Here is a 27,147-nt window from a genome sequence, read left to right as displayed (position 1 = left end):
TTTACTAGTTTTCTTATTTTTGACGTTTGTGATATGTTTTAGCTTGCGTCTCATTGTTGACGTGTCTAGGGGCGGCGTCGTTGGGTGTCAAGCGCGGTGGGAAAAGTCACAGATATCGTGGCGGTGCTCGTGTTGTCGGGGTAGAGAGGGAGCGGTGAAATTCTTGTGTTAAACTCGTCTCCGTTGTCGAGGCAAATGTGGCAATGGACACGGGAGGGGCAACCATAAGGAAAAAATAGATAGTTGCATGTTGGATGCGATCATACCAGCACTAAAGCACCGGATCCCATGAGAACTCCGAAGTTTAGCGTGCTTGGGCGAGAGTAGTACTAGGATGGGTGACCTCTTGGGAAGTCCTCGTGTTGCATTCCCCTTTTTAAATATTTTTTCGCCACGTCACAAGGATGACGCGGGAGCGTGATCTATATGACCTCGTTTTCTTATTTTTGACGTTTGTGATATGTTTTAGCTTGCGTCTCAATGTTGACGTGTCTAGGGGCGGCGTCATTGGGTGTCAAGCGCGGTGGGAAAAGTCACAGAGGTCGTGGCGGTGCTCGTATTGTCGGGGTAGAGAGGGAGCGGTGAAATTCTTGTGTTAAACTCGTCTCCGTTGTCGAGGCAAATGTGGCAATGGACACGGGAGGGGCAAGCATAAGGAACAACAAATAGATAGTTGCATATGGGATGCGATCATACCAGCACTAAAGTACCGGATCCCATCAGAACTCTGAAGTTAAGCGTGCTTGGGATCGAGTAGTACTAGGATGGGTGACCTCTTGGGAAGTCCTCGTGTTGCATTCCCCTTTTTAAATATTTTTGCGCCACGTGACAAGGATGACGCGGGAGCGTGATTTATATGACCTCGTTTTCTTATTTTTGACGTTTACTAGTTTTCTTATTTTTGACGTTTGTGATATGTTTTAGCTTGCGTCTCATTGTTGACGTGTCTAGGGGCGGCGTCGTTGGGTGTCAAGCGCGGTGGGAAAAGTCACAGAGGTCGTGGCGGTGCTCGTGTTGTCGGGGTAGAGAGGGAGCGGTGAAATTCTTGTGTTAAACTCGTCTCCGTTGTCCAGGCAAATGTGGCAATGGACACGGGAGGGGCAAGCTTAAGGAACAAATAGATAGTTGCATGTCGGATGCGATCATACCAGCACTAAAGCACCGGATCCCATCAGAACTCCGAAGTTAAGCGTGCTTGGGCGAGAGTAGAACTAGGATGGGTGACCTTCTCGGAAGTCCTCGTGTTGCATTCCCCTTTTTAAATATTTTCGCGCCACGTGACAAGGATGACGCGGGAGCGTGATCTATATGACCTCGTTTTCTTATTTTTGACGTTTACTAGTTTTCTTATTTTTGACGTTTGTGATATGTTTTAGCTTACGTCTCATTGTTCACGTGTCTAGGGGCGGCGTCGTTGGGTGTCAAGCGCGGTGGGAAAAATCACAGAGGTCGTGGCGGTGCTCGTGTTGTCGGGGTAGAGAGGGAGCGGTGAAATTCTTGTGTTAAACTTGTCTCCGTTGTCGAGGCAAATGTGGCAATGGACACGGGAGGGGCAAGCATAAGGAACAAATAGATAATTGCATGTTCGATGCGATCATACCAGCACTAAAGCACTGGATCCCATCAGAACTCCGAAGTTAAGCATGCTTGGGCGAGAGTAGTACTAGGATGGGTGACCTCCTCGGAAGTCCTCGTGTTGCATTCCCCTTTGGAAATATTTTTGTGCCATGTGACAAGGATGACGCGGGAGCGTGATCTATATGACCTCGTTTTCTTATTTTTGATGTTTACTAGTTTTCTTATTTTTGACGTTTGTGATATGTTTTAGCTTGCGTCTCATTGTTGACGTGTCTAGGGGAGGCGTCGTTGGGTGTCAAGCGCGGTGGGAAAAGTCACAGATATCGTGGCGGTGCTCGTGTTGTCGGGGTAGAGAGGGAGCGGTGAAATTCTTGTGTTAAACTCGTCTCCGTTGTCGAGGCAAATGTGGCAATGGACACGGGAGGGGCAACCATAAGGAAAAAATAGATAGTTGCATGTTGGATGCGATCATACCAGCACTAAAGCACCGGATCCCATGAGAACTCCGAAGTTTAGCGTGCTTGGGCGAGAGTAGTACTAGGATGGGTGACCTCTTGGGAAGTCCTCGTGTTGCATTCCCCTTTTTAAATATTTTTTCGCCACGTCACAAGGATGACGCGGGAGCGTGATCTATATGACCTCGTTTTCTTATTTTTGACGTTTGTGATATGTTTTAGCTTGCGTCTCAATGTTGACGTGTCTAGGGGCGGCGTCATTGGGTGTCAAGCGCGGTGGGAAAAGTCACAGAGGTCGTGGCGGTGCTCGTATTGTCGGGGTAGAGAGGGAGCGGTGAAATTCTTGTGTTAAACTCGTCTCCGTTGTCGAGGCAAATGTGGCAATGGACACGGGAGGGGCAAGCATAAGGAACAACAAATAGATAGTTGCATATGGGATGCGATCATACCAGCACTAAAGTACCGGATCCCATCAGAACTCTGAAGTTAAGCGTGCTTGGGATCGAGTAGTACTAGGATGGGTGACCTCTTGGGAAGTCCTCGTGTTGCATTCCCCTTTTTAAATATTTTTGCGCCACGTGACAAGGATGACGCGGGAGCGTGATTTATATGACCTCGTTTTCTTATTTTTGACGTTTACTAGTTTTCTTATTTTTGACGTTTGTGATATGTTTTAGCTTGCGTCTCATTGTTGACGTGTCTAGGGGCGGCGTCGTTGGGTGTCAAGCGCGGTGGGAAAAGTCACAGAGGTCGTGGCGGTGCTCGTGTTGTCGGGGTAGAGAGGGAGCGGTGAAATTCTTGTGTTAAACTCGTCTCCGTTGTCCAGGCAAATGTGGCAATGGACACGGGAGGGGCAAGCTTAAGGAACAAATAGATAGTTGCATGTCGGATGCGATCATACCAGCACTAAAGCACCGGATCCCATCAGAACTCCGAAGTTAAGCGTGCTTGGGCGAGAGTAGAACTAGGATGGGTGACCTTCTCGGAAGTCCTCGTGTTGCATTCCCCTTTTTAAATATTTTCGCGCCACGTGACAAGGATGACGCGGGAGCGTGATCTATATGACCTCGTTTTCTTATTTTTGACGTTTACTAGTTTTCTTATTTTTGACGTTTGTGATATGTTTTAGCTTACGTCTCATTGTTCACGTGTCTAGGGGCGGCGTCGTTGGGTGTCAAGCGCGGTGGGAAAAATCACAGAGGTCGTGGCGGTGCTCGTGTTGTCGGGGTAGAGAGGGAGCGGTGAAATTCTTGTGTTAAACTTGTCTCCGTTGTCGAGGCAAATGTGGCAATGGACACGGGAGGGGCAAGCATAAGGAACAAATAGATAGTTGCATGTTCGATGCGATCATACCAGCACTAAAGCACTGGATCCCATCAGAACTCCGAAGTTAAGCATGCTTGGGCGAGAGTAGTACTAGGATGGGTGACCTCCTCGGAAGTCCTGGTGTTGCATTCCCCTTTGGAAATATTTTTGTGCCATGTGACAAGGATGACGCGGGAGCGTGATCTATATGACCTCGTTTTCTTATTTTTGATGTTTACTAGTTTTCTTATTTTTGACGTTTGTGATATGTTTTAGCTTGCGTCTCATTGTTGACGTGTCTAGGGGCGGCGTCGTTGGGTGTCAAGCGCGGTGGGAAAAGTCACAGATATCGTGGCGGTGCTCGTGTTGTCGGGGTAGAGAGGGAGCGGTGAAATTCTTGTGTTAAACTCGTCTCCGTTGTCGAGGCAAATGTGGCAATGGACACGGGAGGGGCAACCATAAGGAAAAAATAGATAGTTGCATGTTGGATGCGATCATACCAGCACTAAAGCACCGGATCCCATGAGAACTCCGAAGTTTAGCGTGCTTGGGCGAGAGTAGTACTAGGATGGGTGACCTCTTGGGAAGTCCTCGTGTTGCATTCCCCTTTTTAAATATTTTTTCGCCACGTCACAAGGATGACGCGGGAGCGTGATCTATATGACCTCGTTTTCTTATTTTTGACGTTTGTGATATGTTTTAGCTTGCGTCTCAATGTTGACGTGTCTAGGGGCGGCGTCATTGGGTGTCAAGCGCGGTGGGAAAAGTCACAGAGGTCGTGGCGGTGCTCGTATTGTCGGGGTAGAGAGGGAGCGGTGAAATTCTTGTGTTAAACTCGTCTCCGTTGTCGAGGCAAATGTGGCAATGGACACGGGAGGGGCAAGCATAAGGAACAACAAATAGATAGTTGCATATGGGATGCGATCATACCAGCACTAAAGTACCGGATCCCATCAGAACTCTGAAGTTAAGCGTGCTTGGGATCGAGTAGTACTAGGATGGGTGACCTCTTGGGAAGTCCTCGTGTTGCATTCCCCTTTTTAAATATTTTTGCGCCACGTGACAAGGATGACGCGGGAGCGTGATTTATATGACCTCGTTTTCTTATTTTTGACGTTTACTAGTTTTCTTATTTTCGACGTTTGTGATATGTTTTAGCTTGCGTCTCATTGTTGACGTGTCTAGGGGCGGCGTCGTTGGGTGTCAAGCGCGGTGGGAAAAGTCACAGAGGTCGTGGCGGTGCTCGTGTTGTCGGGGTAGAGAGGGAGCGGTGAAATTCTTGTGTTAAACTCGTCTCCGTTGTCCAGGCAAATGTGGCAATGGACACGGGAGGGGCAAGCTTAAGGAACAAATAGATAGTTGCATGTCGGATGCGATCATACCAGCACTAAAGCACCGGATCCCATCAGAACTCCGAAGTTAAGCGTGCTTGGGCGAGAGTAGAACTAGGATGGGTGACCTTCTCGGAAGTCCTCGTGTTGCATTCCCCTTTTTAAATATTTTCGCGCCACGTGACAAGGATGACGCGGGAACGTGATCTATATGACCTCGTTTTCTTATTTTTGACGTTTACTAGTTTTCTTATTTTTGACGTTTGTGATATGTTTTAGCTTACGTCTCATTGTTCACGTGTCTAGGGGCGGCGTCGTTGGGTGTCAAGCGCGGTGGGAAAAATCACAGAGGTCGTGGCGGTGCTCGTGTTGTCGGGGTAGAGAGGGAGCGGTGAAATTCTTGTGTTAAACTGGTCTCCGTTGTCGAGGCAAATGTGGCAATGGACACGGGAGGGGCAAGCATAAGGAACAAATAGATAGTTGCATGTTCGATGCGATCATACCAGCACTAAAGCACCGGATCCCATCAGAACTCCAAAGTTAAGCGTGCTTGGGAGAGAGTAGTACTAGGATGGGTGACCTCCTCGGAAGTCCTCGTGTCGCATTCCCCTTTTTAAATATTTTTGCGCCACGTGACAAGGATGACGCGGGAGCATGATCTACATGACCTCATTTTCTTGTTTTTGACGTTTACTAGTTTTCTTATTTTTGACGTTTGTGATATGTTTTAGCTTGCGTCTCATTGTTGACGTGTCTAGGGGCGGCGTCGTTGCGTGTCAAGCGCGGTAGCAAAAGTCACAGAGGTCGTGGCGGTGCTCGTGTTGTCGGGGTAGAGAGGGAGCGGTGAAATTCATGTGTTAAACTTGTCTCCGTTGTCGAGGCAAATGTGGCAATGGACACAGGAGGGGCAAGCATAAGGAACAAATAGATAGTTGCATGTCTGATGCGATCATACCAGCACTAAAGCACCGGATCCCATCAGAACTGCGAAGTTAAGCGTGCTTGGGCGAGAGTAGTACTAGGATGGGTGACCTCCTCGGAAGTCCTCGTGTTACATTCCCCTTTTTAAATATTTTTGCGCCACGTGACAAGGATGACGCGGGAGCGTGATCTATATGACCTCGTTTTCTTATTTTTGACGTTTACTAGTTTTCTTATTTTTGACGTTTCTGATATGTTTTAGCTTGCGTCTCATTGTTGACGTGTCTAGGGGCGGCGTCGTTGGGTGTCAAGCGCGGTGGGAAAAGTCACAGAGGTCATGGCAGTGCTCGTGTTGTCGGGGTAGAGAGGGAGCGGTGAAATTCTTATGTTAAACTTGTCTCCATTGTCGAGGCAAATGTGACAATGGACACGGGAGGGGCAAGCATAAGGAACAAATAGATAGTTGCATGTTCGATGCGATCATACCAGCACTAAAGCACTGGATCCCATCAGAACTCCGAAGTTAAGCATGCTTGGGCGAGAGTAGTACTAGGATGGGTGACCTCCTCGGAAGTCCTGGTGTTGCATTCCCCTTTGGAAATATTTTTGTGCCATGTGACAAGGATGACGCGGGAGCGTGATCTATATGACCTCGTTTTCTTATTTTTGATGTTTACTAGTTTTCTTATTTTTGACGTTTGTGATATGTTTTAGCTTGCGTCTCATTGTTGACGTGTCTAGGGGCGGCGTCGTTGGGTGTCAAGCGCGGTGGGAAAAGTCACAGATATCGTGGCGGTGCTCGTGTTGTCGGGGTAGAGAGGGAGCGGTGAAATTCTTGTGTTAAACTCGTCTCCGTTGTCGAGGCAAATGTGGCAATGGACACGGGAGGGGCAACCATAAGGAAAAAATAGATAGTTGCATGTTGGATGCGATCATACCAGCACTAAAGCACCGGATCCCATGAGAACTCCGAAGTTTAGCGTGCTTGGGCGAGAGTAGTACTAGGATGGGTGACCTCTTGGGAAGTCCTCGTGTTGCATTCCCCTTTTTAAATATTTTTTCGCCACGTCACAAGGATGACGCGGGAGCGTGATCTATATGACCTCGTTTTCTTATTTTTGACGTTTGTGATATGTTTTAGCTTGCGTCTCAATGTTGACGTGTCTAGGGGCGGCGTCATTGGGTGTCAAGCGCGGTGGGAAAAGTCACAGAGGTCGTGGCGGTGCTCGTATTGTCGGGGTAGAGAGGGAGCGGTGAAATTCTTGTGTTAAACTCGTCTCCGTTGTCGAGGCAAATGTGGCAATGGACACGGGAGGGGCAAGCATAAGGAACAACAAATAGATAGTTGCATATGGGATGCGATCATACCAGCACTAAAGTACCGGATCCCATCAGAACTCTGAAGTTAAGCGTGCTTGGGATCGAGTAGTACTAGGATGGGTGACCTCTTGGGAAGTCCTCGTGTTGCATTCCCCTTTTTAAATATTTTTGCGCCACGTGACAAGGATGACGCGGGAGCGTGATTTATATGACCTCGTTTTCTTATTTTTGACGTTTACTAGTTTTCTTATTTTTGACGTTTGTGATATGTTTTAGCTTGCGTCTCATTGTTGACGTGTCTAGGGGCGGCGTCGTTGGGTGTCAAGCGCGGTGGGAAAAGTCACAGAGGTCGTGGCGGTGCTCGTGTTGTCGGGGTAGAGAGGGAGCGGTGAAATTCTTGTGTTAAACTCGTCTCCGTTGTCCACGCAAATGTGGCAATGGACACGGGAGGGGCAAGCTTAAGGAACAAATAGATAGTTGCATGTCGGATGCGATCATACCAGCACTAAAGCACCGGATCCCATCAGAACTCCGAAGTTAAGCGTGCTTGGGCGAGAGTAGAACTAGGATGGGTGACCTTCTCGGAAGTCCTCGTGTTGCATTCCCCTTTTTAAATATTTTCGCGCCACGTGACAAGGATGACGCGGGAGCGTGATCTATATGACCTCGTTTTCTTATTTTTGACGTTTACTAGTTTTCTTATTTTTGACGTTTGTGATATGTTTTAGCTTACGTCTCATTGTTCACGTGTCTAGGGGCGGCGTCGTTGGGTGTCAAGCGCGGTGGGAAAAATCACAGAGGTCGTGGCGGTGCTCGTGTTGTCGGGGTAGAGAGGGAGCGGTGAAATTCTTGTGTTAAACTGGTCTCCGTTGTCGAGGCAAATGTGGCAATGGACACGGGAGGGGCAAGCATAAGGAACAAATAGATAGTTGCATGTTCGATGCGATCATACCAGCACTAAAGCACCGGATCCCATCAGAACTCCAAAGTTAAGCGTGCTTGGGAGAGAGTAGTACTAGGATGGGTGACCTCCTCGGAAGTCCTCGTGTCGCATTCCCCTTTTTAAATATTTTTGCGCCACGTGACAAGGATGACGCGGGAGCATGATCTACATGACCTCATTTTCTTGTTTTTGACGTTTACTAGTTTTCTTATTTTTGACGTTTGTGATATGTTTTAGCTTGCGTCTCATTGTTGACGTGTCTAGGGGCGGCGTCGTTGCGTGTCAAGCGCGGTAGCAAAAGTCACAGAGGTCGTGGCGGTGCTCGTGTTGTCGGGGTAGAGAGGGAGCGGTGAAATTCATGTGTTAAACTTGTCTCCGTTGTCGAGGCAAATGTGGCAATGGACACAGGAGGGGCAAGCATAAGGAACAAATAGATAGTTGCATGTCTGATGCGATCATACCAGCACTAAAGCACCGGATCCCATCAGAACTGCGAAGTTAAGCGTGCTTGGGCGAGAGTAGTACTAGGATGGGTGACCTCCTCGGAAGTCCTCGTGTTACATTCCCCTTTTTAAATATTTTTGCGCCACGTGACAAGGATGACGCGGGAGCGTGATCTATATGACCTCGTTTTCTTATTTTTGACGTTTACTAGTTTTCTTATTTTTGACGTTTCTGATATGTTTTAGCTTGCGTCTCATTGTTGACGTGTCTAGGGGCGGCGTCGTTGGGTGTCAAGCGCGGTGGGAAAAGTCACAGAGGTCATGGCAGTGCTCGTGTTGTCGGGGTAGAGAGGGAGCGGTGAAATTCTTATGTTAAACTTGTCTCCATTGTCGAGGCAAATGTGACAATGGACACGGGAGGGGCAAGCATAAGGAACAAATAGATAGTTGCATGTTCGATGCGATCATACCAGCACTAAAGCACTAGATCCCATCAGAACTCCGAAGTTAAGCATGCTTGGGAGAGAGTAGTACTAGGATGGGTGACCTCCTCGGAAGTCCTGGTGTTGCATTCCCCTTTGGAAATATTTTTGTGCCATGTGACAAGGATGACGCGGGAGCGTGATCTATATGACCTCGTTTTCTTATTTTTGATGTTTACTAGTTTTCTTATTTTTGACGTTTGTGATATGTTTTAGCTTGCGTCTCATTGTTGACGTGTCTAGGGGCGGCGTCGTTGGGTGTCAAGCGCGGTGGGAAAAGTCACAGATATCGTGGCGGTGCTCGTGTTGTCGGGGTAGAGAGGGAGCGGTGAAATTCTTGTGTTAAACTCGTCTCCGTTGTCGAGGCAAATGTGGCAATGGACACGGGAGGGGCAACCATAAGGAAAAAATAGATAGTTGCATGTTGGATGCGATCATACCAGCACTAAAGCACCGGATCCCATGAGAACTCCGAAGTTTAGCGTGCTTGGGCGAGAGTAGTACTAGGATGGGTGACCTCTTGGGAAGTCCTCGTGTTGCATTCCCCTTTTTAAATATTTTTTCGCCACGTCACAAGGATGACGCGGGAGCGTGATCTATATGACCTCGTTTTCTTATTTTTGACGTTTGTGATATGTTTTAGCTTGCGTCTCAATGTTGACGTGTCTAGGGGCGGCGTCATTGGGTGTCAAGCGCGGTGGGAAAAGTCACAGAGGTCGTGGCGATGCTCGTATTGTCGGGGTAGAGAGGGAGCGGTGAAATTCTTGTGTTAAACTCGTCTCCGTTGTCGAGGCAAATGTGGCAATGGACACGGGAGGGGCAAGCATAAGGAACAACAAATAGATAGTTGCATATGGGATGCGATCATACCAGCACTAAAGTACCGGATCCCATCAGAACTCTGAAGTTAAGCGTGCTTGGGATCGAGTAGTACTAGGATGGGTGACCTCTTGGGATGTCCTCGTGTTGCATTCCCCTTTTTAAATATTTTTGCGCCACGTGACAAGGATGACGCGGGAGCGTGATTTATATGACCTCGTTTTCTTATTTTTGACGTTTACTAGTTTTCTTATTTTTGACGTTTGTGATATGTTTTAGCTTGCGTCTCATTGTTGACGTGTCTAGGGGCGGCGTCGTTGGGTGTCAAGCGCGGTGGGAAAAGTCACAGAGGTCGTGGCGGTGCTCGTGTTGTCGGGGTAGAGAGGGAGCGGTGAAATTCTTGTGTTAAACTCGTCTCCGTTGTCCAGGCAAATGTGGCAATGGACACGGGAGGGGCAAGCTTAAGGAACAAATAGATAGTTGCATGTCGGATGCGATCATACCAGCACTAAAGCACCGGATCCCATCAGAACTCCGAAGTTAAGCGTGCTTGGGCGAGAGTAGAACTAGGATGGGTGACCTTCTCGGAAGTCCTCGTGTTGCATTCCCCTTTTTAAATATTTTCGCGCCACGTGACAAGGATGACGCGGGAACGTGATCTATATGACCTCGTTTTCTTATTTTTGACGTTTACTAGTTTTCTTATTTTTGACGTTTGTGATATGTTTTAGCTTACGTCTCATTGTTCACGTGTCTAGGGGCGGCGTCGTTGGGTGTCAAGCGCGGTGGGAAAAATCACAGAGGTCGTGGCGGTGCTCGTGTTGTCGGGGTAGAGAGGGAGCGGTGAAATTCTTGTGTTAAACTGGTCTCCGTTGTCGAGGCAAATGTGGCAATGGACACGGGAGGGGCAAGCATAAGGAACAAATAGATAGTTGCATGTTCGATGCGATCATACCAGCACTAAAGCACCGGATCCCATCAGAACTCCAAAGTTAAGCGTGCTTGGGAGAGAGTAGTACTAGGATGGGTGACCTCCTCGGAAGTCCTCGTGTCGCATTCCCCTTTTTAAATATTTTTGCGCCACGTGACAAGGATGACGCGGGAGCATGATCTACATGACCTCATTTTCTTGTTTTTGACGTTTACTAGTTTTCTTATTTTTGACGTTTGTGATATGTTTTAGCTTGCGTCTCATTGTTGACGTGTCTAGGGGCGGCGTCGTTGCGTGTCAAGCGCGGTAGCAAAAGTCACAGAGGTCATGGCGGTGCTCGTGTTGTCGGGGTAGAGAGGGAGCGGTGAAATTCATGTGTTAAACTTGTCTCCGTTGTCGAGGCAAATGTGGCAATGGACACAGGAGGGGCAAGCATAAGGAACAAATAGATAGTTGCATGTCTGATGCGATCATACCAGCACTAAAGCACCGGATCCCATCAGAACTGCGAAGTTAAGCGTGCTTGGGCGAGAGTAGTACTAGGATGGGTGACCTCCTCGGAAGTCCTCGTGTTACATTCCCCTTTTTAAATATTTTTGCGCCACGTGACAAGGATGACGCGGGAGCGTGATCTATATGACCTCGTTTTCTTATTTTTGACGTTTACTAGTTTTCTTATTTTTGACGTTTCTGATATGTTTTAGCTTGCGTCTCATTGTTGACGTGTCTAGGGGCGGCGTCGTTGGGTGTCAAGCGCGGTGGGAAAAGTCACATAGGTCGTGGCGGTGCTCGTGTTGTCGGGGTAGAGAGGGAGCGGTGAAATTCTTGTGTTAAACTTGTCTCCGTTGTCGAGGCAAATGTGACAATGGACACGGGAGGGGCAAGCATAAGGACAAATAGATAGTTGCATGTTCGACGCGATCATACCAGCACTAAAGCACTGGATCCCATCAGAACTCCGAAGTTAAGCGTGCTTGGGCGAGAGTAGTACTAGGATGGGTGACCTCCTCAGAAGTCCTCGTGTTTCATTCCCCTTTTGAAATATTTTTGTGCCATGTGACAAGGATGACGCGGGAGCGTGATCTATATGACCTCGTTTTCTTATTTTTGACGTTTACTAGTTTTCTTATTTTTGACGTTTGTGATATGTTTTAGCTTGCGTCTCATTGTTGACGTGTCTAGGGGCGGCGTCGTTGGGTGTCAAGCGCGGTGGGAAAAGTCACAGATGTCGTGGCGGTGCTCGTGTTGTCGGGGTAGAGAGGGAGCGGTGAATTTCTTGTGTTAAACTCGTCTCCGTTGTCGAGGCAAATGTGGCAATGGAAACGGGAGGGGCAACCATAAGGAAAAAATAGATAGTTGCATGTTGGATGCGATCATACCAGCACTAAAGCACCGGATCCCATGAGAACTCCGAAGTTTAGCGTGCTTGGGCGAGAGTTGTACTAGGATGGGTGACCTCTTGGGAAGTCCTCGTGTTGCATTCCCCTTTTTATATATTTTTGCGCCACGTCACAAGGATGACGCGGGAGCGTGATCTATATGACCTCGTTTTCTTATTTTTGACATTCGTGATATGTTTTAGCTTGCGTCTCAATGTTGACGTGTCTAGGGGCGGCGTCATTGGGTGTCAAGCGCGGTGGGAAAAGTCACCGAGGTCGTGGCGGTGCTCGTGTTGTCGGGGTAGAGAGGTACCGGTGAAATTCTTGTGTTAAACTCGCCTCCGTTGTCGAGGCAAATGTGGCAATGGACACGGTTGGGGCAAGCATAAGGAACAAATAGATAGTTGCATATCGGATGCGATCATACCATCACTAAAGTACCGGATCCCATCAGAACTCCGAAGTTAATCGTGCTTGGGCGAGAGTAGTACTAGGATGGGTGACCTCGTGGGAATTCCTCGTGTTGCATTCCCCTTTTCAATTATTTTTGCGCCACGTGACAAGGATGACGCGGGAGCGTGATCTATATGACCTCGTTTTCTTATTTTTGACGTTTCTGATATGTTTTAGCTTGCGTCTCAATGTTGACGTGTCTAGGGGTGGCGTCGTTGGGTGTCAAGCGCGGTGGGAAAAGTCACAGAGGTCGTGGCGGTGCTCGTATTGTCGGGGTAGAGAGGGAGCGGTGAAATTCTTGTGTTAAACTCGTCTCCGTTGTCGTGGCAAATTTGGCAATGGACACGGGAGGGGCAAGCATAAGGAACAAATAGATAGTTGCATATCGGATGCGATCATACCAGCACTAAAGCACCGGATCCCATCAGAACTCCGAAGTTAAGCGTGTTTGGGCGAGAGTAGTACTAGTTGCACCGGATCCCACCCGATGGATGCCGCCGCCGCCCCAACAAACATCTCCACCACCCTTGATCCAAAATAGGAAGCCGAGCTCATCCAATTCCTCCGTGAGAACTGGGACATTTTTGCATGGAAGCCTACTGACATGCCAGGTGTACCCAGGGAGTTGGCTGAGCACCGACTGCATGTGGATCCAGCCGCTCGGCCCGTCCGAGAACGCCTACGTCGGTCCGCCGCGCACAAGAGAAAAGCAATCGGAGAGGAGGTAGCTAAACTTCTGGCAGCCAACTTCATTCGCGAGGTACACCACTCCGAGTGGCTCGCTAATGTGGTCATGGTGCCCAAGAAGGACAAGTCTCTCCGTATGTGCATAGATTTCAAGCACCTTAATAAGGTTTGTCTGAAAGACCAGTTCCCGCTCCGCCGCATTGATCAAATCGTTGATTCGACTGCGGGTTGCGAGCGCTTATCCTTCCTTGATGCCTATTCGGGCTATCATCAGATCCGTCTATATGGTCCAGATGAATTAAAAACATCTTTCATCACCCCATTCGGGTACTTCTGTTACATCACTATGCCATTCGGTTTGAAAAATGCAGGAGCAACTTTTATGCAAATGATCCAAAAATGCCTCCTAGACCAGATTTGTCGAAATGTGGAGGCATAGATGGACGATATCATAGTCAAGTCACGCAAAGGTTCCGACCTGCTGACTGACTTGGCAGAAACATTCGCCAACCTACGTAGGTACGATATCAAGCTCAACCCAGCCAAGTGTTCATTCGGCGTTCCCAGCGGGAAGTTACTCGATTTCTTCGTTTCCGAACGAGGGATCGATGTCGACCCCGAAAAGATCGGGACCATTGTTCGAATGGAGCGGCCGGTAAGAGTACATGACGTACAAAAGCTCATAGGTTGCCTAGCGGCTTTGAGCAGGTTTATCGCTCGACTCGGCGAGAAGACGTTACCTCTGTACCGACTCTTGAAGACGTCGGATACCTTCGAGTGGACAGACGAAGCCGAAACCGCATTCGGCGACCTTAAAGCCCTGCTTTCCACCTAGCCGGTTCTTACTGCCCCGCTTAGTAAAGAACCCCTTCTTCTGTACATCGCGGCTACAAATCAAGTCGTCAGCACCGTTCTGACATTCGAACGCGAAGAAGAAGGCAAAGCATACAAGGTTCAGCGGCCAGTATATTATGTTTCCGAAGTCCTGACTCGTTCCAAGCAAAGGTATCCCCATTATCAGAAGCTTATTTATGGGATCTACATGACCACAAAGAAGGTGGCTCATTATTTCCAAGACCACTCGGTATCTGTCATATCTGATGCTCCGTTGTCGGAAATTTTCCACAATCGGGACGCATCAGGCCGAGTGGCAAAGTGGGCAACGGAGATGCTATAATGCGACATCAAGTTCGAAGCCAAGAAAGCTATAAAGTCTCAAACTCTTGCTGACTTCATAGCAGAATGGGTAGAACAACAGCCACCGACTCACATCTACTCGGCTCATTAGACCATGTTCTTCGATGGGTCCAAGATGTTGAATGGCTCCGGCGCCGGCGTAGTGCTCATATCCCCGAAAGGTGATAAACTCAAGTGTGTGTTGCAGATCCATTTTGATTCTTCCAACAACGAAGGAGAGTACGAAGCTCTCCTTTACGGGTTGCGCATGGCCATCACACTCGGCGTCCGTCGCCTGATGGTCTATGGCGACTCAGATCTAGTGGTTAATCAAGTAATGAAGGAGTGGGATGTAAGGAACCCCACCATGACTGCATACTGCAACGCAATAAGAAAGCTCGAAAAGAAGTTTGAAGGTCTGGAACTTCACCATGTTCCCCGACTGAAAAACCAAGCAGCAGATGAATTGGCAAAACTTGGATCCACACGGAGACCTGTCCCGAGTGATGTCTGCGTCGAGCACTTACACCTCCCCTCGGTAAAAGAAGATCCTTTTATAGAGGAACCTGTGCAACCGAAGAGCTCAACAGATCAGACTGAAGTCGAGGTGCCCGCTGTGGTTGACCTGGTCATGGAGATTCTAGCTGTCATTCCCGAATGGACTGTGCCATTCATTGCGTACATCCTGAGGCAAGAGTTACCGGAAGACGAGGTCCAAGCTAGGCAGATCGTTTGCAGGTCGAAGTCCTTCACCGCTATTGATGACCAGTTATACAGAGAAAGTGTTTCAGGCGTCCTTCAGCGGTGTATCTCTCCTGAGGAGGGTCGGTTAATTTTGGAAGAAATTTACTCGGGAACCTGCGGCCATCATGCCTCCTCAAGGGCAATCGTCGCCAAAGCATTCAGAGATGGTTTCTTCTGGTTGCAGGCGAATGAAATGGCAAAAGATATAGTCGACCATTGCGAGGGTTGTCAGTTCTATTCAAACAAGTCTCACAAGCCAACGTCCGCGCTGAAGACAATTCCCCTTTGTTGGCCATTCGCCGTGTGGGGATTAGATACAGTCGAACCATTCAGAAGAGGCCAAGGAGGATTCACCCATCTGCTGGTAACGGTCGACAAGTTTACCAAGTGGATTGAAGCCAAGCCAATCAAGAAGCTTGATGCCCTTATGGCCATCAAATTTATCAGAGACATCATCGTCAGATACGGGGTTCCACACAGCATAATCACCGACAATGGCACAAACTTTAACTCGGACAAGTTCAAAGGTTTTTGCGCAGGCCAAGGTATCCGAGTGGATTTTGCATCCGTTGCGCACCCCCAAACAAATGGACAAGCGGAGCGGGTGAATGGACTCATTCTTCAAGGGTTGAAGCCTCGACTCCTGCGGGAAGTTGGACATGCCGCCGGCGCATGGGTCACCGAGCTGCCTTCGGTGCTGTGGGGCCTCTGAACAACTCCGAATAGATCGACAGGACGATCCCCGTTTTTCCTCGTTTATGGAGCAGAGACAGTCCTTCCGAGTGACTTGCTTCACAACTCTCCACGAGTCAAACTCTTCTCCGAAGCCGAAGCAGAGCAAGCCAGGCAAGAAGGAGTAGACCTTTTAGAAGAGGAGCGCGAGATGGCATTGATCCGTTCAACAATTTATCAACAAGATCGGCGACGATTTCATGCGTGGCACGTCACGAGCCGCAAGTTCCAAGCAGGCAACCTGGTGCTCCGAGTGGATCAATAGAGACCACACAAGTTGGCTCCCGCCTGAGAAGGACCGTTCATCATTTCTAAGGTGCTGAACAACGGAGCGTATCGACTCTACAACCTCGATAGGGTGACAGACGAGCCGCGAGCATGGAATGGAGATCTACTGAAGCGCTTCTACACATAACCGCCGACAGAGACAATGTAAAGAACAAATGTCATCGAAGTAATACAAAGCGGATTAATTTCTTGCCGATTCAAAATTCTTCCGCGTTTGCAGACTCCGGTCTAAAAAACTCGGTCCGAGTGTGCACCAAAAGTCACACTCGGAGACTTAGCTGTGACCCAGAGTCGCGTAAGTAAACAACTCGCTCCGAGTGTGCACCAAAAGTCACACTCGGGGACTTAGCTGCGACCCAGAGTCGCCTAAGTAAACAACTCGCTCCGAGTGTGCACTAAAAGTCACACTCGGGGACTTAGCTTCGACCCAGAGTCGCCTAAGTAAACAACTCGCTCCGAGTGTACACTAAAAGTCACACTCGGGGACTTAGCTACGACCCAGAGTCGCCTAAGTAAACAACTCGCTCCAAGTGTGCACTAAAAGTCACACTCGGAGACTTAGCTGCGACCCAGAGTCGCCTAAGTAAACAACTCGCTCCGAGTGTGCACCAAAAGTCACACTCGGGGACTTAGCTGCGACCCAAAGTCGCCTAAGTAAACAACTCGCTCCGAGTGTGCACTAAAAGTCACACTCGGGGACTTAGCTGCCACCCAGAGTCGCCTAAGTAAACAACTTGCTCCGAGTGCGCACCCAAAGTCACACTCGGGGACTTAGCTGCAACCCAGAGTCGCCTAAGTAAACAACTTGCTCCGAGTGCGCACCCAAAGTCACACTCGGGGACTTAGCTGCGACCCAGAGTCGCCTAAGTAAACAACTTGCTTCGAGTGTGCGCCAAAAGTCACACTCGGGGACTTAGCTGCGACCCAGAGTCGCCTAAGTAAACAACTTGCTCCGAGTGTGCACCAAAAGTCACACTCGGGGACTTAGCTGCGACCCAGAGTCGCCGAAGTAAACAACTCGCTTCGAGTGTGCACCAAAACTCACACTCGGGGACTTAGCTGCGACCCAGAGTCGCCTAAGTAAACAACTCGCTCCGAGTGTGCACTAAAAGTCACACTCGGAGACTTAGCTGCGACCCAGAGTTGCATGAGTAAACAACTCGCGCCGAGTGTGCACCAAAAGTCACACTCGGGGACTTAGCTGCGAACCAGAGTTGCCTAAGTAAAGAGCTTCCTTCGAGTAGGAACACAAGTTACACTCGGAGGCTTAGCTGAGTCCCCTAAACAAAAACCACGAGCAAAACTCGTGTCAAAAAAACTCAGCGAAAGAAGAGCAAAAGATCCGGTTCGAATTCAAATTGAGTTCAACGATCAGTCGGCTCGGTGTGAATTAAGTTTATCCACACTGAGCCACAAATGTACCGGCCAACAACAGTGGCCAAGGTTTAATACAAACTCCAATCGGCATACCGAGGTAAATGCGCGTTCAGCATAAAGTTTATCAAGCATCGCCGGGGCTGGCAGGCTCCACGAAGGTGTCGAGGTTGATTCCATCTGCAATCCGAGTGGCCGTGTCAAGGAAGGTCTCCATGAAGTCTTCAAATCGAAGCTTCTTGGTGTTGGCGACCTGCAACGTCTTCAACTTGTCTTCACGGGCTTCCATACAATGCGCTCGGACCAGAGACAGCGCCACGTCCGCGCCACACCGAGCGGCAGACTTCTTCCATGCATGCACTCTGCTTGGAACATCCTCCAGTCGAGTCATCAACCCCTCTATCTCATTCCGGGAGTCATCTTCAGGCCACAGCTCTTTGTCAATTCGGCCGTCGACTTCTCTCAGGCGACCAATGAAAGGACCCACCTTGTTAAGGCGGGAATTCAGTCGGAACATGTCCCGGTTAGCTTCATCACCGAGTGGAACATTCGGTTTCCCAAGCGCCCGTTCAATTTCGGCGGTCTCGGCTCCCACGTCCCGACAGAAATCTGCAAACAAAAGACAGGGAGAAAATAAGCGCGGAGTGAACTCCAAAGTCAAAGAGCACTCGGCAAGCAACTTACCACCAAGCAGTGCGACCATCTTCTTCGCCCAGTCGCCGAAGTAGTTCTCCTACGCTTTGCACCGAGCGTTCATTAACTTCAACTGGCCCATCCATTCCGATCTCTCCTTCTTCATTTTTTCTAACTCGGCTAGTAGTGCCTTGTTAGTCCCCGAAGATTCCTCCAAAGATACTTCTCGTTCAGCGAGAACCTTCTTCATGCCAGCCAGATCATTCGCAGCTACCTCCAAATCGGTAGCAAGTTGAGTCTTCTCAGCCTTCAGAGCATTATAGGCCGATCCCATTTCGCAAGTCTTCTGTCAAAGAGACACAAAGGGAGCATCAGCCAGGTTCAACAAGGAAAAATTCTCGACAGATTCTTCAGACCCCTGCCGATGCAAGCAATCAACAGTGGTCTCGGGGACTACACCCAGTGGGTTCACTGAGAGTGACCCCACTGGTATGAAGCTCGAACAGGTCGGTCCCATTGAGCTCCATAGCAAACCAACAACACTATGAGATTACTCTTACTCGATCCGAGTAACACTACTCTCAGGGACTACACCCAGTGGGTGCACTCGGCGTGCCCCCACTGGTACCATTCGGGTAGATCAGCTCTGATCTGTAGAGATTATGGAAAATACATATAAAGACAACTGCCGGTGCAAGCACTCGGCAGAAGTCTCGGGGACTACACCCACTGGGTTCACTTGGAGTGAACCCACTGGAAAATTAACCTACTGTATCCGAGTATCTCGCCAAAACCCCCAGTGGGCACCAAGAGGAATGTAAACACTTACTAGCGCACTTACTCGGATATCATCCCGAAGCTCCAAGCTCTTCTTGTACAGGGACGCAACAAAGTCATATGCTCCCTTGGCTTCGCCCACCATCAGATCCACTTGTACCATGGCGTCCTTGGAGGCTCCTACTTGATCTTCCGGGAGGCGTTAGGCATCATATTGAACAGTCGATGGACCCGGCATGGCACAAGGCGCCCTAGGTATCCCGAGCTCCCTGGGCATCCCGAGCTCTGCTCCAGTCAGTTCCGCCGTGAAGGCCACCGTCTCAGTCGGCGGCACGCTCATGGCGGGGTTGGCAGCAGGTTGGATAACCCCAAGGACAGGCGCCAAAGCTGGTTCCGACCTCCTTTGGTCGTCGTTGTCCAGATGGATCACCTCCGAAGGAAGCCCGACTGAACAAAATAAAAATACAGAAAAAGATCAAGATCAAAGACAGCACTCGCGAAACGGTAATACAGCTCTCGGAGTCGTGACAATGTACCTTGCTGGGACGTGGCGGCGTTATCAGTGTCCATGGGATCGTCACCCTGACGCGGCAGAGAGGTGGCGGAGGTAGCAGCTCTCTTGAGTGAAATCCATTCAACGGGTAAACATGAATTCCCAAAAGAAGTGTCCAATCGGATACTGAAGGAAGATGGAAGAGCAAAGATACTTACGCTGAGGCGACCGGAACATCGATCCTCATCCGGGGCAAAGCTTTTCGAGGTTTAGACCCGTTGGGTTTAGCCACCTTGGACGGCTGATCCACAGGCTCGGCAGAAGAACCCCTGGTTCTCTTCACACTCTGAGCACTCGGGGCCACGGGAGGAGCCGGCGAAACAGCGGGGTCATGACGGTGCTTGGTTTGGTGTTATGGTGGTGAGGGTGACGAGCTCTGCTCTTCACTCTCCTCCTCCTCCGTCTCCCTACTGTCAGAGACGTACTCGGCACTACCCGCGCTACCCTCCATGCTGCCTTCTTCTTCCTCGACCGGATTTCCATTTGAGACTGCAGAATGCTAGCTCGTCCACTCCTGCACAAAACACAGTCGGCAACGTCAGTCAGCGAGACAAGAAAAGTAGTAAAACTGAGAAGGTTAAAAGCACTCGACAACATGTACCCACCTCATTCGAAGGAGGATTTTGGGCGCAGAAGGCCTTCACCCGCCGAGCTCCCACGGGGTTATCACATGTGCCCGTGATGCTGCGGACCCACGCACCCACGTTCTCCTCGCTCACGTCTTTAGGATGGGACCGAGTGGTATCCAAAGGCCCCGTGTAATGCCACATTGCATGGTCTCGGGCCTGGAGCGGCTGGATGTGTCGACCCAGAAAAGTCTCTAATAGGTCCATGCCGGTGACTCCCTTCCAGACGACGGCTATCAGCGCGTCGATCAAAGGCTGGATCTAGGTTTTTTCTCCCTTAGAGAGCGCTAGCTTCCTGGGAGGGCCCGTACGGTCTAAACTGAAGGGTGGTAATCCACTCGAAGCATTCGGGCAGGTAATGTCCTGGCAATAGAACCAGGACGATTGCCAGTTCCTAACCGACTCGGATAGCTGAAGGGAGGGATAACTACTTTTCGTTTTCTTCTGAAATCCTAAACCCCCGTAGAGCTGGAGGATGTGTGTCTTATCATCACACTGGCTAAGTGATGGGGTTATAGTCCTAGGGTAGGGTCATAGGCCTGCCCTATAAGTCCTACCCAAGGACTACCCTTCATAAGGGATAAGGCCCTTAGTCAGTTCCGACTGAATTAAGGACTTCCCATCATCCAGTCGGTGACGAATCCTCCATCACCCAGTCGGAGATGAGCATTCGGAGTATATCAAACTAACCGACTGGATTCCACTCTGTGCATCGTAACCCCCCTGGAGGGAAACGGTCATACGTTTCCATGTGCCTTTATTAGCATTTAAGACGTACATTACCTGTAACGTAGGCATTTATTCGCCACTACTCTACCCCTGTGCACCGAACCGTTGTGAAGGGCAGCGCACTCTATATAAGCCACCCTTCCTCACTGGTGCAGGGGTTAGCAATTCATTGTAATCCATATGCCACTCGATAACAAGCTCCCAAGAGCACTGAGACGTAGGGCTATTACCTCCACCGTAGAGGGGCCTGAACTCGTAAAACCTCGCCGTAGCTAAGGCTCTACCCATCCTTTCGTACCCTACACATCTACTGTCAGACTTATACCCATGACAGTTGGCGCCCACCTTGGGGCAGGCGTCTAAGCGACTTCCGGCGAGTTTGCGACTACATCTTTTAATCATGTCATCCGGTGGAGATTTGAGCATGGGTCACGAGATTTGAGCATGGGCCATGAGCAAGATGATGGAGATAGCAGCACGCTATGCAAATGGCGAAGAAGAGGACCGCATCCGTAGCGGCAAGCACAAAGCAGTCGCCGATGGAGATGGGAATAACACTCGGAAGCAGAAGCAGAAAGCTCCGTCCACTCCGCAGGCAGAAGCCGCAGCTGTTACCAATGCCAAGTTCAAAGGCAAGGGGAAGGCTCAATTCACCCCCAAGAAGAAGCAGTTCAACAACCCCATCCTGGACCAGCCATGTCCGACTCACACGAAGATGGATGAAGAGGGCAACGCTATATATCCGAAGCATACCACTCGGCAATGTCGCCTCCTGATCCAGGGGTTCGGCAAAGGGCAACCGAGTGAAAAGGGCAATGAACAGGAGGAGGACGACAAGGAGGATCCATTCCCCCAAGTCCATGCAACACTGATGATTTTTGTGGACGTTGAGAGCAAGAGTCGACTGAAGCTGGTGAACAGGGAGGTGAACATGGCCACGCCGACCAACCCCACGTTCCTCAAATGGTCTCAGACTACGATCACCTTTGACCAGTCGGATCATCCAACACACGTACCCACCCCAGGGAGGCAGGCTCTGGTCGCCGACCCGGTGGTGGAAGGAGTACAACTGCGCAAAGTCCTCATGGACGGCGGCAGTGGCTTGAACATCATGTACGCCGACACTCTCAAGGGGATGGGCATTCCGATGTCCAAACTTAGCGAGAGCAGCATGCAGTTCCATGGAGTCGTCCCTGGACGAAAGGCCAAGTCACTCAGCCAGATCGCGTTGGATGTCGTATTCGGCTCCGACAAGAACTTCCGCAAGGAAAAGCTGACGTTCGAGGTGGTGGACTTCCAGAGTGCGTACCACGCGATTCTGGGCCGCCCGGCGTATGCGCGTTTCATGGCCCGTCCATGTTACGTGTACCTGAAGCTGAAGATGCCAGGCCCGAAAGGTGTGATCACTATCACAGGCAATCGGCAGCGTGCCAAGGAGTGTCTGCAGCAGGGATCGAGGATCGCCGATCAGCAGATGGCTGTCCTCGAGCTTGACGAGTACAAGAAGACAATCGACCCCGCTGACTTGATGCATTCGAAGAAGCCAGCTTTGGAGTCCGCGTTCTAGTCGGCGGGAGAGACGAAGAAGGTCAGCATCCACCCGACGGACGACACCGCTGCCCCGACGAACATCTCCACCACCCTCGATCCTAAATAGGAAGCCGAGCTCATCCAATTCCTCCGTGAGAACTGGGACATCTTCACATGGAAGCCCTCTGACATGCTAGGTGTACCCAGGGAGTTGGCTGAGCACCGACTGCATGTGGATCCTGCCACTCGGCCTGTCCGAGAACGCCTGCGTCGGTCCGCCGCGCACAAGAGGAAGGCAATTGGAGAAGAGGTGGCCAAGCTTTTGGCAGCCAACTTCATTCGCGAGGTACACCACTCCGAGTGGCTCGCCAATGTTGTCATGGTGCCCAAGAAGGACAAGTCGCTCCGAATGTGCATCGACTTTAAGCACCTCAATAAGGTCTACCCGAAAGACCATTTTCCGCTCCCCCGCATCGATCAAATTGTCGACTCGACTGCGGGTTGCGACCGTTTGTCATTTCTTGATGCCTACTCGGGCTATCATCAGATCCGTCTGTATGGCCCCGATGAATTAAAGACAGCCTTCATCACCCCATTCGGGTGCTTCTGCTACATCACTATGACATTTGGTTTGAAGAATGCAGGAGCAACCTTCATGCGCATGATCCAAAAATGCCTTCTCGACCAGATCGGTCGGAATGTGGAGGCGTATATGGATGATATCGTAGTCAAGTCATGCAAAGGTTCCGACCTGCTGATTGACTTGGCAGAAACATTCGCCAACCTTCGTAGGTACGATATCAAGCTCAACCCAGCCAAGTGTTCATTCGGCGTTCCGACCGGAAAGTTACTCGGTTTCTTCGTTTCTGAACGAGGGATCGACGTCAACCCCGAAAAGATCGGGACCATCGTCTGAATGGAGCGGCCGGTTAGAATACATGATGTTCAAAGGCTCACAGGTTGCCTAGCGGCTTTGAGCAGGTTTATCAGTCGACTCGGCGAGAAGGCGCTTCCTCTTTACTGACTCATGAAGAAATCAGATACTTTCGAGTGGACATACGAAGCCCAAGTTGCATTCGACGACCTCAAAGTCCTACTTTCCACCCAGCCGGTTCTTACTGTCCGCTCAGTAAAGAGCCCCTTCTTCTGTACATCGTGGCTACAAATCAAGTCGTTAGCACTGTTCTCACAGTCGAACGAGAAGAAGAAGGCAAAGCATACAAAGTTTAGCGGCAAGTGTATTACGTCTCCGAAGTCCCGACTCCTTCCAAGCAGAGGTATCCCCACTATCAAAAACTTATCTACGGGATTTACATGACTACGAAGAAGGTGGCTCATTATTTCCAAGACCACTCGGTGTCTGTCGTCTCTGATGCTCCGTTGTCGGAAATCCTCCACAATCGAGACGCATCGGGTCGAGTGGCGAAGTGGGCAATGGAGATGTTATACTGCGACATCAAGTTTGAGCCCAAGAAAGCTATAAAGTCTCAAGCTGTGGCTGACTTCATAGCAGAATGGGTAGAACAACAGCAACCGACCCACATCTACTCGGCTCATTGGACAATGTTCTTCGATGGGTCCAAGATGTTGAATGGCTCCGGCGCTGGCGTTGTGATCGTATCGCCAAAAGGTGACAAACTCAAGTATGTGTTGCAGATACACTTTGATTCCTCCAACAATGAGGCAGAGTATGAAGCTCTCCTTTATGGACTGCGCATGGCCATCGCACTTGGCGTCCGTCGCCTGATGGTTTATGGCGATTCGGATTTGGTGGTTAATCAGGTGATGAAGGAGTGGGACGTCAGGAACCCCACCATGACCACATACTGCAATGCAGTGAGGAAGCTCGAGAAAAAGTTTGAAGGTCTAGAACTCCACCATGTTCCGCGACTAAAGAACCAGGCAGCTGATGAGTTGGCAAAACTCGGATCCACTCGGAGACCAGTCCCGAGTGACGTATGCCTCGAGCACCTCCACCTTCCCTCAGTTAAAGAAGATCCTTTCACACAGGAACCGGTACAACCAAAGAGCTCGACAGATCCGACTGAAGTCGACGTACCTGCTGTGGTTGATTTGATCATGGAGATTCTTGCTGTCATCCCCGATTGGACTATGCCGATCATTGCATACATCCTGAGGCAAGAATTACCAGAAGACGAAGTCCAAGCCAGACGGATCGTCCGCAGGTCAAAGTCGTTCACTGTCATCGATGGCCAGATGTACAAGGAAAGCGTGTTAGGCGTTCTTCAACGATGCATCTCCCCTGAGGAGGGACAGTTAATCCTGGAAGAAATTCACTAGGGAACCTGCGGTCATCACGCCTCTTCAAGAGCAATCGTCGCCAAAGCATTCAGAGCTGGCTTCTTCTGGCTGCAGGCGAATGAAATGGCGAAAGAAATGGTCGACCGATGTGAAGGCTGTCAGTTCTACTCTAACAAGTCCCACAAGCCAACATCTGCGTTGAAGACAATCCCTCTTGTTTGGCCGTTTGGAGTATGGGGATTAGATACAGTCGGTCCATTCAGGAGAGGCCAGGGGGGATTCGCACATCTGTTGGTAGCAGTCGACAAGTTCACGAAGTGCATCGAAGCCAAGCCCATCAAGAAGCTCGACGCCCTAACGGCCATCAAGTTTGTCAGGGACATCATCTCCAGATTCAGGGTACCTCACAGCATAATCACTGACAACGGAACAAACTTTGACTCGGACAGATTCAAAGGTTTCTGTACAGGCCAAGGTATCCGAGTGGATTTTGCATCTGTGGCGCATCCCCAAACAAACGGGCAAGCAGAGCGGGCGAATGGACTTATTCTGCAAGGCTTGAAACCTCGACTCGTGCGAGAGGTGGGACATGTTGCTGGTGCATGGGTCACCGAGCTACCTTCGGTGCTTTGGGGTCTCCGCACAACCCCAAATAGATCTACAGGGCGATCCCCGTTCTTCCTTGTTTACGGAGCAGAGACAGTCCTTCCGAGTGACTTGCTTCACAACGCTCCACGAGTTGAACTCTTCTCCGAAGCTGAAGCAGAACAAGCAAGGCAAGACAGAGTGGATCTTCTAGAGGAGGAGCGCGAGATGGCACTGACTCGCTCAACTATTTATCAACAAGATCTGCGGCATTTTCACGCGCGACACGTCAGGAGTCGTACATTCCAAGGAGGCGACCTGGTGCTCCGAGTGGATCAGCAGAGACCTCACAAGTTGGCTCCCGCCTGGGAAGGACCCTTCATCATCTCCAAGGTGTTGAACAACGGAGCATACCGACTCTAAAACATCGACAGGGAAACGGACGAGCCCCGAGCATGGAACGGAGATCACCTGAAGCGCTTCTACACGTCACCGTCGACTGAAACAATGTAAAGAACAAGTATCGGTGAAATAATACAAAGCAGATTGAGTTTTTGCAGATTCAAAAAAAATTCGCGGTCGCAGACTCTGGTCTCAAAAAAAAACTTAGTTGTGATCAAGAATCGCCTAAGTACTAACTTTCTCCGAGTGTGCACTAAACGTCGCACTCGGGGACTTAGCTGCGATCCAGAATCGCCTAAGTATTAACTTTCTCCGAGTGTGCACTAAACGTCGCACTTGGGGACTTAGCTGCGATGAAGAATCGCCTAAGTATTAACTTTCTCCGAGTGTGCACTAAACGTCGCACTCGGGGCCTTAGCTGCGATCCAGAATCGCCTAAGTATTAACTTTCTCCGAGTGTGCACTAAACGTCGCACTCGGGGACTTAGATGCGATCCAGAATCGCCTAAGTATTAACTTTCTCCGAGTGTGCACTAAACATCGCACTCGAGGACTTAGCTACGATCCAGAATCGCCTAAGTATTAACTTTCTCCGAGTGTGCACTAAACGTCGCACTCGGAGACTTTGCTGCAATCCAGAATCGCCTAAGTATTAACTTTCTCCGACTGTGCACTAAACGTCGCACTCAGGGACTTAGCTGCGATCAAGAATCGCCTAAGTACAAATTTTCTTCAAGTATGCACTAATCGTCGCACTCGAGGACTTAGCTGCGATCGCGAATCGCTTAACTACACACTTTCTCCGATTGTGCACTTAACGTCGCACTCGGGGACTTGTCTGCGATCAAGAATCGCTTAAACAGAAAGCTTCCTTCGAGTGTATTTCACAGATCCACTCGGAGGCTTAGCAGACCCTCATTGAGGCTCATGTAGATGTCAAGACCACTAACAATTACATGAGTAGCAGAACCTCATTGAGGCTCATGTAGATGTCAAGAACACTGGCAATTACATGAGTAACAACTCGCTCCGAGCACCACCTCACAGTCGCACTCGAAGACTTAGCCGCGATCACGAATCGCCTAAGTACTCAATGGCCTTCGAGTGTATCCTACAGATACACTCGGGGACTCACCAGACCCTCAGTGAGGCTCATGTAGATGTCAAGACAACTGACAATTACATGAGTAGCATGACCCTCATTGAGGCTCATGTAGATGTAAAGACCAATGACAATTACATGAGTAGCAACTCGCTCCGAGTACGACCTTACAATCGCACTCGAAGACTTAGCTGCGATCACGAATCGCCTAAGTACTCAATTGCCTTCGAGTGTATCCTACAGATCCACTCGGGGACTCAGCAGACCCTCAGTGAGGATCATGCAGATGTCAAGACAACTGAAAATTACATGCTCCGCATGTTTTCCATTGGCTTCACCAAGAAACGCCAAACAAAAACCACGAGCCAAAATCATGTCAACAACTCTTTGGCAAAAGAAGAGCAAAAGTTTCGATTCAAATTCAAAGTTCGCCTAAAGATAGTCGGTTCGGTGTAGATCAAGCTTATCCACACCGAACCAAGAATGTGACGGCCAACAGCAATGGCCAAAGTTTCTTACAACCAACACTCGGCATGCCGAGGCAAAAAGTTTTCTTAAACGTCGTCAGGACTGGCACTAGGACTGGC

General features: G+C 49.8%; 28 non-coding genes across 28 annotated transcripts; all 28 read left to right on the top strand.

Annotated features, from left to right (window-relative positions):
* The first annotated feature begins 252 nt into the window (after positions 1-252).
* On the top strand, positions 253-371 carry LOC123414305. The gene has a single exon (XR_006614305.1). It is a non-coding gene; the product is annotated as a 5S ribosomal RNA (ribosomal RNA).
* Positions 372-682: 311 nt separating this feature from the next.
* Positions 683-801, top strand: LOC123413748. Its single transcript, XR_006613864.1, has one exon. It is a non-coding gene; the product is annotated as a 5S ribosomal RNA (ribosomal RNA).
* A 333-nt stretch (positions 802-1,134) lies between these two features.
* On the top strand, positions 1,135-1,253 carry LOC123414719. Its single transcript, XR_006614643.1, has one exon. It is a non-coding gene; the product is annotated as a 5S ribosomal RNA (ribosomal RNA).
* Positions 1,254-1,586: 333 nt separating this feature from the next.
* On the top strand, positions 1,587-1,705 carry LOC123414812. Its single transcript, XR_006614732.1, has one exon. It is a non-coding gene; the product is annotated as a 5S ribosomal RNA (ribosomal RNA).
* A 333-nt stretch (positions 1,706-2,038) lies between these two features.
* LOC123414293 lies at positions 2,039-2,157 on the top strand. The gene has a single exon (XR_006614294.1). It is a non-coding gene; the product is annotated as a 5S ribosomal RNA (ribosomal RNA).
* Positions 2,158-2,468: 311 nt separating this feature from the next.
* LOC123413747 lies at positions 2,469-2,587 on the top strand. The gene has a single exon (XR_006613863.1). It is a non-coding gene; the product is annotated as a 5S ribosomal RNA (ribosomal RNA).
* A 333-nt stretch (positions 2,588-2,920) lies between these two features.
* Positions 2,921-3,039, top strand: LOC123414716. The gene has a single exon (XR_006614642.1). It is a non-coding gene; the product is annotated as a 5S ribosomal RNA (ribosomal RNA).
* A 333-nt stretch (positions 3,040-3,372) lies between these two features.
* Positions 3,373-3,491, top strand: LOC123413773. Its single transcript, XR_006613887.1, has one exon. It is a non-coding gene; the product is annotated as a 5S ribosomal RNA (ribosomal RNA).
* Positions 3,492-3,824: 333 nt separating this feature from the next.
* On the top strand, positions 3,825-3,943 carry LOC123414285. The gene has a single exon (XR_006614286.1). It is a non-coding gene; the product is annotated as a 5S ribosomal RNA (ribosomal RNA).
* Positions 3,944-4,254: 311 nt separating this feature from the next.
* On the top strand, positions 4,255-4,373 carry LOC123413746. The gene has a single exon (XR_006613862.1). It is a non-coding gene; the product is annotated as a 5S ribosomal RNA (ribosomal RNA).
* Positions 4,374-4,706: 333 nt separating this feature from the next.
* On the top strand, positions 4,707-4,825 carry LOC123414715. The gene has a single exon (XR_006614641.1). It is a non-coding gene; the product is annotated as a 5S ribosomal RNA (ribosomal RNA).
* A 333-nt stretch (positions 4,826-5,158) lies between these two features.
* Positions 5,159-5,277, top strand: LOC123414976. Its single transcript, XR_006614884.1, has one exon. It is a non-coding gene; the product is annotated as a 5S ribosomal RNA (ribosomal RNA).
* Positions 5,278-5,610: 333 nt separating this feature from the next.
* Positions 5,611-5,729, top strand: LOC123413723. The gene has a single exon (XR_006613841.1). It is a non-coding gene; the product is annotated as a 5S ribosomal RNA (ribosomal RNA).
* Positions 5,730-6,062: 333 nt separating this feature from the next.
* On the top strand, positions 6,063-6,181 carry LOC123413772. Its single transcript, XR_006613886.1, has one exon. It is a non-coding gene; the product is annotated as a 5S ribosomal RNA (ribosomal RNA).
* Positions 6,182-6,514: 333 nt separating this feature from the next.
* On the top strand, positions 6,515-6,633 carry LOC123414283. Its single transcript, XR_006614285.1, has one exon. It is a non-coding gene; the product is annotated as a 5S ribosomal RNA (ribosomal RNA).
* A 311-nt stretch (positions 6,634-6,944) lies between these two features.
* Positions 6,945-7,063, top strand: LOC123413745. Its single transcript, XR_006613861.1, has one exon. It is a non-coding gene; the product is annotated as a 5S ribosomal RNA (ribosomal RNA).
* A 333-nt stretch (positions 7,064-7,396) lies between these two features.
* LOC123414714 lies at positions 7,397-7,515 on the top strand. Its single transcript, XR_006614640.1, has one exon. It is a non-coding gene; the product is annotated as a 5S ribosomal RNA (ribosomal RNA).
* Positions 7,516-7,848: 333 nt separating this feature from the next.
* Positions 7,849-7,967, top strand: LOC123414975. Its single transcript, XR_006614883.1, has one exon. It is a non-coding gene; the product is annotated as a 5S ribosomal RNA (ribosomal RNA).
* Positions 7,968-8,300: 333 nt separating this feature from the next.
* LOC123413722 lies at positions 8,301-8,419 on the top strand. Its single transcript, XR_006613840.1, has one exon. It is a non-coding gene; the product is annotated as a 5S ribosomal RNA (ribosomal RNA).
* A 333-nt stretch (positions 8,420-8,752) lies between these two features.
* On the top strand, positions 8,753-8,871 carry LOC123414131. Its single transcript, XR_006614209.1, has one exon. It is a non-coding gene; the product is annotated as a 5S ribosomal RNA (ribosomal RNA).
* A 333-nt stretch (positions 8,872-9,204) lies between these two features.
* Positions 9,205-9,323, top strand: LOC123414281. The gene has a single exon (XR_006614283.1). It is a non-coding gene; the product is annotated as a 5S ribosomal RNA (ribosomal RNA).
* A 311-nt stretch (positions 9,324-9,634) lies between these two features.
* LOC123413996 lies at positions 9,635-9,753 on the top strand. The gene has a single exon (XR_006614091.1). It is a non-coding gene; the product is annotated as a 5S ribosomal RNA (ribosomal RNA).
* Positions 9,754-10,086: 333 nt separating this feature from the next.
* LOC123414713 lies at positions 10,087-10,205 on the top strand. The gene has a single exon (XR_006614639.1). It is a non-coding gene; the product is annotated as a 5S ribosomal RNA (ribosomal RNA).
* Positions 10,206-10,538: 333 nt separating this feature from the next.
* LOC123414972 lies at positions 10,539-10,657 on the top strand. Its single transcript, XR_006614881.1, has one exon. It is a non-coding gene; the product is annotated as a 5S ribosomal RNA (ribosomal RNA).
* A 333-nt stretch (positions 10,658-10,990) lies between these two features.
* LOC123413721 lies at positions 10,991-11,109 on the top strand. Its single transcript, XR_006613839.1, has one exon. It is a non-coding gene; the product is annotated as a 5S ribosomal RNA (ribosomal RNA).
* A 332-nt stretch (positions 11,110-11,441) lies between these two features.
* On the top strand, positions 11,442-11,560 carry LOC123413848. The gene has a single exon (XR_006613960.1). It is a non-coding gene; the product is annotated as a 5S ribosomal RNA (ribosomal RNA).
* Positions 11,561-11,893: 333 nt separating this feature from the next.
* LOC123414684 lies at positions 11,894-12,012 on the top strand. The gene has a single exon (XR_006614612.1). It is a non-coding gene; the product is annotated as a 5S ribosomal RNA (ribosomal RNA).
* A 308-nt stretch (positions 12,013-12,320) lies between these two features.
* On the top strand, positions 12,321-12,439 carry LOC123414736. Its single transcript, XR_006614659.1, has one exon. It is a non-coding gene; the product is annotated as a 5S ribosomal RNA (ribosomal RNA).
* The last annotated feature ends 14,708 nt before the right edge of the window (positions 12,440-27,147 follow it).

This window comes from Hordeum vulgare, chromosome 7H (assembly GCF_904849725.1).
Source record: "Hordeum vulgare subsp. vulgare chromosome 7H, MorexV3_pseudomolecules_assembly, whole genome shotgun sequence".
Taxonomy (NCBI): Eukaryota; Viridiplantae; Streptophyta; class Magnoliopsida; order Poales; family Poaceae; genus Hordeum; species Hordeum vulgare.
Note: the sequence above shows the minus strand (reverse complement) of the source record. Positions and strands in the feature narration are given on the sequence as shown.